The sequence below is a fragment of the Lepus europaeus genome, chromosome 7 (assembly GCF_033115175.1).
Source record: "Lepus europaeus isolate LE1 chromosome 7, mLepTim1.pri, whole genome shotgun sequence".
In the NCBI taxonomy this organism is placed as follows: Eukaryota; Metazoa; Chordata; class Mammalia; order Lagomorpha; family Leporidae; genus Lepus; species Lepus europaeus.
Window position 1 is genome coordinate 102933341 of NC_084833.1, and position 10325 is coordinate 102943665.

At 40.6% G+C, this 10325-nt stretch overlaps 1 protein-coding gene across 1 annotated transcript in view; it reads left to right on the forward strand.

Annotated features, from left to right (window-relative positions):
* Window positions 1-10325, forward strand: part of REXO2 (RNA exonuclease 2) — a 52370-nt gene that overhangs the window by 41666 nt on the left and 379 nt on the right. The window lies entirely within an intron of this gene.

The following is a 10325-nucleotide window of genomic DNA, read 5'->3' on the forward strand; positions in this document are numbered from 1 at the left end:
CTCTCTTTCCCTCCCTCCCTGCCTCCCACCTTCCCTCCTTCCCTCCTTCTCCCTTTCTGTCTCTGTTACTCTACCTTTCAAATTAAAAATAAATCATAAAAAAGAATAGAGTTGGAGGCCGGCACTGTGGTGCAGTGGGTTAAAGCCATGGCCTGAAGCGCCAGCATTGCGTATGGGCACTGGTTCTAGTCCCGGCTGCTCCTCTTCTGATCCAGCTCTCTGCTATGGCCTGGGAAAGCAGTAGAAGATGGGCCAAGTCCTTGGGCCCCTGCATCCACTTGGGAAAACCAGAAGAAGCTCCTGAATCCTGGCTTCAGATCGGCTCAGCTCTAGACATTGTGGCCAACTGGGGAGTGAACCAGCAGATGGAAGACATCTCTCTCTCTCTTTCTCTCTCTGCCTCTCTTCTCTCTGTGTAACTGTGACTTTCAAATAAATAAATCTTCAAAAAGAAAAGATGGGGTTATAAGTAGAATCTAAAAGAGTCAGCTCAGAAAGTTGTTTCCAGGGTTGGTACTGTGGTAATGTGGGTTAAGCCGCTACCTGCAGCGCCCGCATCCCATATGGATGCCAATTGAAGTCCTGGCTACTCCACCTCTGATCCGGCTCCCTGCTAATGTGCCTGGGAAAGCAGCAGAAAATGGCCCAAGTGCTTGGGCCCCTGCACCCATGTGGGAAATCTGGAAGGAGCTCCTGGCTTCTGTCTGGCCCAGCTCTGGCCCTTGTGGCCATTTGGGGAGTGAACCAGTGAATGGAAGATTCTCTCTCCCTCCCTCCCTCCCTTCTTTTTCTTTCTCTCTCTCTGTGTCACTCTTTCTTTCAAATAAAAATAAATTAAAAAAAAAAAACAAACAAGAAAGTTAAGCTGCTGCTTGGGATACCTGCATCGCATGTCAGAGTGCCTGATTTGAGGCCAGCTATTCCTGCTTCTGATCCAGCTTCCTGTTGATTCATGTCCTTGAAGGTAGCAGATGATGGCTCAAGTACTTGAGTCCCTGCCACCCACATGGGAAAGCCAGATAGAGTTCTGGGCTATTGGCTTCAGCCTGGCCCAGCCTTGACTGTTGTGGGCATTTGGAGAGTGAACCAGCAGATAGAAAATTCTCTCTCGCTCTCATTCTCTCACTCTTTCTTGCTCTCCGCCTTTTAAGTTGATGGAAATAAATAAATAAACAATAAAAACACGCCAGATTCCTAGAAGCAGAGACGTTGGACGTTGCCAAGGGGTTGTGGGGCAGGTGGGCTTTAGGGAAGGGAGAAGAGTTGATAAAGCATACAGAGTTTCTGTTAGGATAAGTACCGGAGAGCTAATGTACAGCATGCTGACTATAGTTCCTATTAGTGTATTGGGTACTTGAAAATTGCTGAGCGATTAGATGCTGAATGTTCTTACTACCAGAAAAAATAGGAAGTCTGTGAGCTGATGCCTTCCAAAGGTGCACATTAGCAGGAAACTAAAATTAGAAGTATAGCTGGGACTCCAACCCAGGCAGTCCAGTATGGGATATGGGCATCTCAAAGTGATGGCTTAACTGCTGTGCCAAACACCCACTTTCATAATGCATTTCAACATTGATTAAACAAATATGTATCTTCTTTCTTATTACACACATTTTAAAATAGCTTCTGCCAATTACAGCTTATTTATTCTTTCAAATGAACATTGGAATTGAGTTAACTTCTTAAGCATTTCATTGGTATTTTCATTAAGATTACCTTATGTTTATGATATTAAACATTCTAATAAACAATTTTCTAGATATCAGCTTAGTGTTACATTATGTAAGCTGCTTCATATTTTTATTAAGATGTTTCTTATGCATGTTTTTATTCTAGTTGTTATTTAAGATAAAGCTTTTTCCCTATTATATTTTTTAGCTGATTACTGGTGACAATTGTATATGAAACTGTTGACTTGTGTGTATTTTGTAACTAGTTAACGTTACTGACTTCTGGTAGTTTTCATTTGATTTACTTAGGATTTCCATATATATATATGCATTATTTAAAAGTAGAGTTTCATTTTTATACATTTAAATAATTATTATTTAAAAAATATTCTGTCCTTTATTGCATTGGCTAGAAGTTCTAGAAAAATGCTGAGTGGTAACGAGCATACTGCTCTTGTAACTGAGTTTAATGAGAATGAAATGTAATATCTCATCATTAATTATAATGTTGGCTATCTATATGCAGTAATTATTGTCTAATAGGTTAAGAAAGATTTCTTCTATTTTGAAGAGGCTTTTGTATTTATTTTGATATTGCATTTATTTTAATTATTTTAATGTTTGCATTTATTAAAATAATTATTTTTAATCTTCTGAGATATTGATGTGACTAGTTAATTGGCTGGCATATTTAGCATGCCACTGGATTAGCATGTTATATTAATAGTGAGATTAGTATGTGATTTCCTTGTTTGTGCTCAGTTTGTTGGGCTTTGGTATTAGTGTTGCTGGTTTAGGGAAATGAATTGGGAAGTGTGCCATCTTTCTCTAGGCTCCAGAACAATTTAAATTGCATATGAATTATATGCCCTTAAACCTGTGATAGAACTCACAGATAAAGTTTCAGTTGTAAGCAAACATTTCCATTTCTTTTACAGTTCTTGGTATCCAGATGAACGCCTTTCTCAAGTTATTTCTGGAAGTTTATGTGTTGTTAATATATTATGTATTTGACCTTATTTTCAGGGTTTTTAGCTTAGAGTAGTGCATTTATGTTTCTTATTCCATGCTAATCTTTAACTGGACATGTACATGCTAATTGTACATTGATGGGTTTGACAGATGTATCCATGTGTGTAACCAATGTAGCGCCCACGATGCAGAGCTTCCTACTCCCTGATTGCTTCCTCATGCCACCTGCTACTGAGTCTCTACTTCCCCACCTCCCCTGTTAGGATTCCTGCTGTTGTCAATGCTGGAAGTTTATATACATGAAATTATACAGGATGTGCTGCTTTGTGTCTTGCCTTTTTCTCTCAGCATAGTGGGTGTGTATTTAAATGTGTTTCCAGGGGCTGGTGCTGTGGTGTAGCGAGTAAGGCTGCCGTCTGCAGTGCCAGCATGCCATATGGGCACTGGTTCAAGTCTAGGCTGCTCCAGTTCCAATCCAGCTCTCTGCTATGGCCTGGGAAGGCAATGGAAGATGGCCCAAGTCCTTGGGCCCCTGCACCCATGTGGGAGACCCAGAAGAAGCTCTTTAATTTCAGAAGACATAATGTTTGTCATTGTTGTGGTATATTTAAGATATTTTGAATATTATAGAATGATTGGTTCCTTGGTGACTTTTTCCCCCTGTTCAAATGTGGTGACTTCAAGATTCAGGGAGGGATTTTTGGGGCCATTGAAATGCTTTATTTATTTCAGGGCTAATGGTTTAGGACTATTCCAAGAAGGCCAAGAGACTGGTCAAATGAAGTGCACTGTAGCTCAGGACCAATGGGAAGGACCTGGGCGATAAGTATGTTTGAGAGAGGCTTAGGGTTGGTAGATATTGTACATTAAAAAATTACAACCTTCTGTTTTATCTGTTTTTAATGAAGGCTGATTTTGTATTCTAGGGGACTTCTGGCAACATCTAGAGACATTTTTGCTTTTCCCATTTGGGAGGGCTGCTACTGGCATCTGGTGGGTAGAGGCCTGGGATGCTGCTAATCACGTTAGAATGCACAGGACAGCTCCCCACAGCAAAGAATTATGTGGCTCAAAATGTCAACGGTGTCATGATCAGGGATCCCTGTCTTAGACAAATGATGGGCAAAATATTTTCCCATGAGAAGCTCATTGGTACCTACTTTTCCAAGACCAAAGATTTCTCAAACCAACTTGTTCCAAATCACATTCATGCCCTTTGCTTCCAAACTGCACTTCCCTCAGTGTCCCATCACAGAAAATGGGACCAGCACTCTGTCCTGAAATCTGGGCCCCTTTTACTTCTGTTTGGTGTTTCATACTGTGCCTTGGAGTGGATTTTCCTCATTTATACTGCTTGGGACTCATCTTAATAGTAGGATTTACAGCTTTCATTTCTTTTAGAAGGCTTAAGGAATTAAGCTGATGCTGGCTTTGTGGAAAGTTTGAGAGGATTTCCTCCCTTTCAATTGTTTTGAACAGCTTGAGAAGAACTGTAGTTAGTTCTTTAAATGTCTGGTAGAATTCAGCAGTGAAGCCACCTGGTCCTGGGCTTTTCCTTGTTGGGAGGGTCTTTATCACTGCTTCAGTTCCTACCTTGATTATGAGTCTGTTTAGGTTTTATTTCTTCTTCTTCTTTTTTTTTTTTTGACAGGCAGAGTGGATAGTGAGAGAGAGAGAGAGAGAGAGAGAGAGAAAGGTCTTCCTTTTTGCCGTTGGTTCACCCTCCAATGGCTGCTGCGGCCGGCGCATCTCGCTGATCCGAAGCCAGAAGCCAGGTGCTTCTCCTGGTCTCCCATGTGGGTACAGGGCCCAAGCACTTGGGCCATCCTCCACTGCCTTCCCGGGCCATAGCAGAGAGCTGGCCTGGAAGAGGGGCAACTGGGGTAGAATCCGGCACCCCAACCGGGACTAGAACCCGGTGTGCCGGTGCCGCAAGGCGGAGGATTAGCCTGTTAAGCCACGGCGCCAGCCTGTTTAGGTTTTCTATGTCTTCATGGCTCAATTTATGTACGTTGCATGTGTCCAGAAACCTATGCATTTCTTCTAGACATCCCAGTTTGTTGACACACAGCTCTTTGTACTAATTTCTGATGATCGTTTTTTATTTCTGTGGTACCTGTTGTTACATTTTCTTTGTCATTTCTAATATTAGTGATTTGGGTCTTCTTCCTTTTTTAGTTTTTTTGGCCATTGGTATGTCATTTTTTTTTTTTTATTTCTTGAAAAAGCCAGCTCTTTGTTTTGCTGATCTTTTGTATTTTTTTGTTTCAATTTTGTTTATTCTCTACTTTTAATCATTTCTTTTCTCCTACTTGTTTTGTGTTTCATCTGCTGTTGTTTTTCTAGGTCCTTGAAATGCATAGCTCATTTATTTGATGTCTTTCCAATTTCTTGATTTAGGCACCACTTGCTGAAAACTTTCCTCTTTATTCTGCTTTTGCTGTATCCTATAAAGTTTTTTTTAAAAGATTTATTTATTTATTTGAAAGAGTTACACATAGAGAAGGAGAAAGAGAGAGAGAGAGAGAGAGAGAAACCCTGCACCTCATGGGAGACCAGGATAAGCACCTGGCTCCTGCCATCGGATCAGCGCGGTGCGCCGGCCGCAGTGCGCCTACCGCGGCGGCCATTGGAGGGTGAACCAACGGCAAAAGGAAGACCTTTCTCTCTGTCTCTCTCTCACTGTCCACTCTGCCTGTCAAAAAAAAAAAAAAAAGAGAGAGAGAGAGAGAAAGTCTTCCATCCAGTTGTTCACTCCCCAAATGACCGCAATGGCTGGAGCTGCACCGATCTGAAGCCAGGAGCCAGGAGCTTCTTCTGGGTCTCCCACATGAGTGCAGGGGCCCAAGGACTTGAGCCATCTTATACTGCTTTCCCAGGCCATAGAAGAGAGCTGGACTGGAAGAAGAGCAGCTGGGACTAGAACTGGCGCCATATGGGATACTGATGCTTCAGGATATATGGTGCTGCACCATAGCGCCGAACCTGAAAATGGAGTATTGCAGTCCCCCATTACTATTATCTTGGAGTCTCTGTCTCCCTTTAGATCCATTAACATTTCTTTTAAATAGCCAGATGCCCTGTAATTAGAATTGGTCCCTTAATCATTACATGGTGCCTTTCTTTGTCTCTTTTAACAGTTTTTGTGTTCAAGTCTATTTTGTCTGATTTTTTTTAAAAAGATTTATTTTATTTATTTGAAATGCAGAGTTATAGAAAGAGATATAGGCACAGAGGTCTTCCATCCACTGGTTCACTCCCCAGATGGCCACAATGGCTGGAGCTGTGCTGATCCAAAGCCAGGAGCCAGGAGCTTCCTCCAGGTCTCCCATGTGGGTGCAGAGGCCCAATGACCTGGGCCACGTTCCACCGCCATCCCGGGCCACAGCAGAGAGCAGGATCAGAAGTGGAGGGAGCAGCCGGGACTCGAACTGGCACCCACACGGGATGCCAGTGATTCAGGCCAGGGCTTTAACCTGCTGCGCCACAGCGCTGGCCCCTTGTCTGATATTTTAACAGCAAGGCCACACCAGCTCTTCTTTGATTTCTGTTAGTATGGAAAATCTTTTTCCATGCATTCAATCTGTGTGTATCTTTGTTGGTGAGATGTATTTCTTGTAGGCAGCAAACAGATAAGTTTTGTTTTTTAATCCATTCAGCCGTTTCTATCTCTTAACTAAAGGGTTGAGGCCATTTATATTCAAGTTGACTATTGATAAGTAGTGACTTTGCTCTGCCATTTTTCCATAAATATTCCTGTTGTTTACTTTGGATATCCTTTGTATTTTTCCTGAGAGATTTTCTGCCTTCACCTTCTTTCATAGTGATGACCATGTTTCTGTGTGTTGCACATCCTTAGAATATTTTATAAAGCTGGATGAGTAGTAATAGGTTATTTCAATTTTGTTTGTTATGGATGGTTTTTATTTCACCTCAATTTGTAAATGAGAGCGTTGGAGTGTACAGTATTCTGGGTTGACAGTTTTTTTTTTTCTTGAGACTTGGACTATATCTTGCCATTCTCTCCTAGCTTATAGAGTTTCTTTTTTTTTTTTTTGTATATTTGAAATACACATTGCAGTGGAAACTACAACTACAAGGTAGAAATATTTATGTGATCAGTTAAAGGTTTATAATAACATTTTGAATTTTGGAGTCTCATGTTAAGAGAAGTCAGCTGTGAGTCTAATCAGAGATCCCCTGAAAGTGATCTAGCATTTGTCCCATGCACATTTTACAATTCCTTCTTCATGTCTTTGTGGAGAGTTTCTCTACAGTGTGTCATGGTGAAGATCTTTTCTGGTCATGTCTATTAGGAGTTCTATATGCTTTCTATATTTGGACGTCCATTTATTTCTCCAAATTAGGGAATTTTCTTTCAATTATTTCACTAAAAAGGCTTTCTAATCCATTCTCTCTTTCCACATCTTCAGGAACTCCTAAGCCCTGTATGTTGGGTGTTGGATAGTATCCCATAGATCTCCAACACTGTTTTTTAGAGTTCTAATTTCTTCTTCTTCTTCTTCTTCTCCTTCTTCCTTCTTCTTCCTGTTAAATTTCCAGAGATTTGTCTTCTAACTAATATATTCTTTCTTCTCTTTCACCGAGTCTGTTAAGGCTTTCCACCACATTTGTTATTTGTTCTATTGAATTCTTCATTTCATAGATTTCATTTTGACTTCTCTTGAAGATCTCAATTTTATGGGAAAAATTTTCTTTCACATCATGTACAAATTTCATTAGTTCCTGGATTTTCTTCTGATTACTTCTAAGTAATCATACAATCAATTTTTTGAATTACATTTCTGGCATTTCTTCAATCTCTTCATTTTCACATTCTAGTATTGAAGTGTTATGTTCTTTTGGGGGCGTCATGTTGTCTTCCTTATTCTTGTTTCTTGAATTGCTGCATTTATTATTAGTCATTTGTGGTGATACTTGTTGGTCTTTTTCCCCCCCTTGTGATGGCTTTTATCTCTGACTATGCTTCTGTGGCATAGTATTTCAGTGAATAGTCAGAGGCATGTGCTCTGTTTGGCCGGGGAGCTCTGTTCAGTGCTCTGGTGTGAAGAGAATATGACTCCACGAAAGGAACACAACAACACTCAATGTTATAATGTTGAGATGAACAGATTGATGAAATGCCTGAAGGAATTCAAAAGACTGATAGTAAGATTATTCAGAAACACAAACAAATACATGAGTTAAATAAATCCATATATGATATGGATGAGAAATTGTTCTGGGAGACAGATATATTGAAGATTCAAACTGAAATATTAGAGATGAAGAATTCAATATGTCAAAGAGAAATTACAGTGTAAAGCCTTAACAACAGATTGCTGAGAAAGAAGAAATAATATCCAAGTTAGAAGACAAAATTCCTGGAAATTTTTTAGTCAGACAAAAAAAATTAGAAAAATTGAAAATTTTTGAGATTTTGAAAAGTTTTTGAGATTTATGGGATAGTATCAAATGACCAAACATACAAGTCTTAAGAGTTCCTGAGGTGTGGAAGGAGAGAATGGATTAGAAGGGGATTAGAATGGCTATGCAGTGAAATAATAGCAGAAAATTTCCCGAATTTGGAGAAGGACAGTGACATCTAAGTATAGGAAGCACATAGAACTCCTAATAGGCATGATCAGAAAATATCTTCACCCCGGCACATTATAGCCAAAGTTTCAAATGTAAGAAATAAAGAAAACATTCTAAAATTTGCATGAGAGAAACACCAGTTTATCTTCAGAGGATCCTAAATTAGCCTAGCAGCTGATTTCTCATCAGAATCCCTACAGGCTAACACAGACTGGAGAGTAATAGTCCAAGTCATAGAAAAATAAACTGTAAATCCAGAATACTGTACCCAAGAAAGCTCTCATTTATAAATGAAGGTGAAATAAAGACCTTCCAAAAAAAGAGAAATTGAAAGAATTTGTCACCACTGTCCAGCCTTACAAATGACATTAAAGGAAACATAGAATGGTAGTCATTGTTGTGAAAGGATATGAAGGCAGAAAATCTTCTGGGAGAAGGACAAAGAAAATCCAAAGCAAAAAATAGGAATATCTATGGAAAAATGGCAGGTACAAATCATTATTTATCAACAATAATCTTGAATGTAAATGCCCTAAATTTTGCAATTAAAAGATGCAGACTGGTTTAATGGATTGAAAACAAGACCTATCATTCAGCTTCTAGTCCTGGCTGTTCCACTTCCTATCCAGTTTCCTGCTTTGGCCTGGGAAAGCAGTAGAAGATGGCCTATGTGGCCCTGCACCCACATGGGAGACCCAGAAGAAACTCCTGGCTCATGGCTTTGGATCAGCTCAGCTCCGGCCATTGTGGCCATTTGGGGAATGAGCCAGTGGATGGAAGACCTTTCTCTCTGTCTCTCCCTCTCACTGTCTGTAACTCTACCTTTCAAAAAAATAAATAAATCTCAAAAAAAAGAGGCAAAACCCATCTATTTGCTGCTCAAAAGAAAGACACCTCACCACCAGATACACACAGGGTGAGTGAAAGGATGCCTGGTAATATACGATGAGTCCTGCAGCTGAACATTTGTTTTTATGTTATCTAACTATAAGAGATCAAGAAAGGCAAAGCTCATGTGATACAAAAATGGTAACTCTGGGTCACGCTACTAATAAAGTGTAGGTAAGCAAACATTCTCCTGGTGAAGATGAAACAGCAATGTGAATGCTCTACAAGACGAGCTTCCCTGGGAAGCAGCCAGTGAAAATGTCAGCAGTAACAAGGAGAAGTGAAGGAAGGGGCCTGCTGATGAGATCTCTGAGGGAGGAAGGGGGGCCGGGGTCCAGGCTCATCCAAGTTTGCTACCTTCTGTGCCTTAAGCCTTCACCTCCCAGGTGCTGGTTCTCTGATAGCTTTGTCACTTCTCCCTAAAGTCTCTGACGTTCTTCCATCAGCTTCCTTGTCTCCCTGCCATTGAGTGCAATACTGGGCAGTGTCAGCAAGGTTGGAACAGACCAGCTAGCTTCCATGTCACCCACTTTCACATTGTTCACGGGGCATTTCAATACACATCTCCATTTAGAATCCACTGCATCTTCAGGCTGTGCCTCTTTCCACACAGCTTCCTTATCTGAAGTTTGCAATGGAGCAAACATGTTATGATAAACGTGTGTTAGCTCTCCTCATTGGGATCCCAGGCAAGGGGCTACAGCATTAGCCATAGACTGTCACACTCACCCTATATGCACCATTCCTGAGTGTCACTTCACACAGGACAGGACACGCCCTGAGCTCTTCACTTGGAATCACACTTTTCCCGCTAATGGCGGGAAACAAGGATGGCTTGTTTCTGGTTGTCATCAGAGTAGACACAGAAATTGAGTATGCATTTGAAACTACAAAAACAACCTCTGATGGACACAGCATTCTCGCAAATTTTAATTATATTTTCAAAAGTATTAGTAGGTGAGTTTGGAATTACAGCCATAAGTAAAATACATTAGTTGTGAGTTTGAATGTTACATCTTAGAAACTGTCACAGGGTTTGGGTATCCAGGCTGAGAGAGAAGGAGAGAGAGAGCAAACGAACAAGCATTGAAGTATCAGTCACTTAAAACCCAGGGAGTTAGTGGAGGGCAGGAGGCAAGGGAGAAATGCGCTCCCTTTATCTACCCCAGAATACAAATAATCCTTCCCCATTTATTG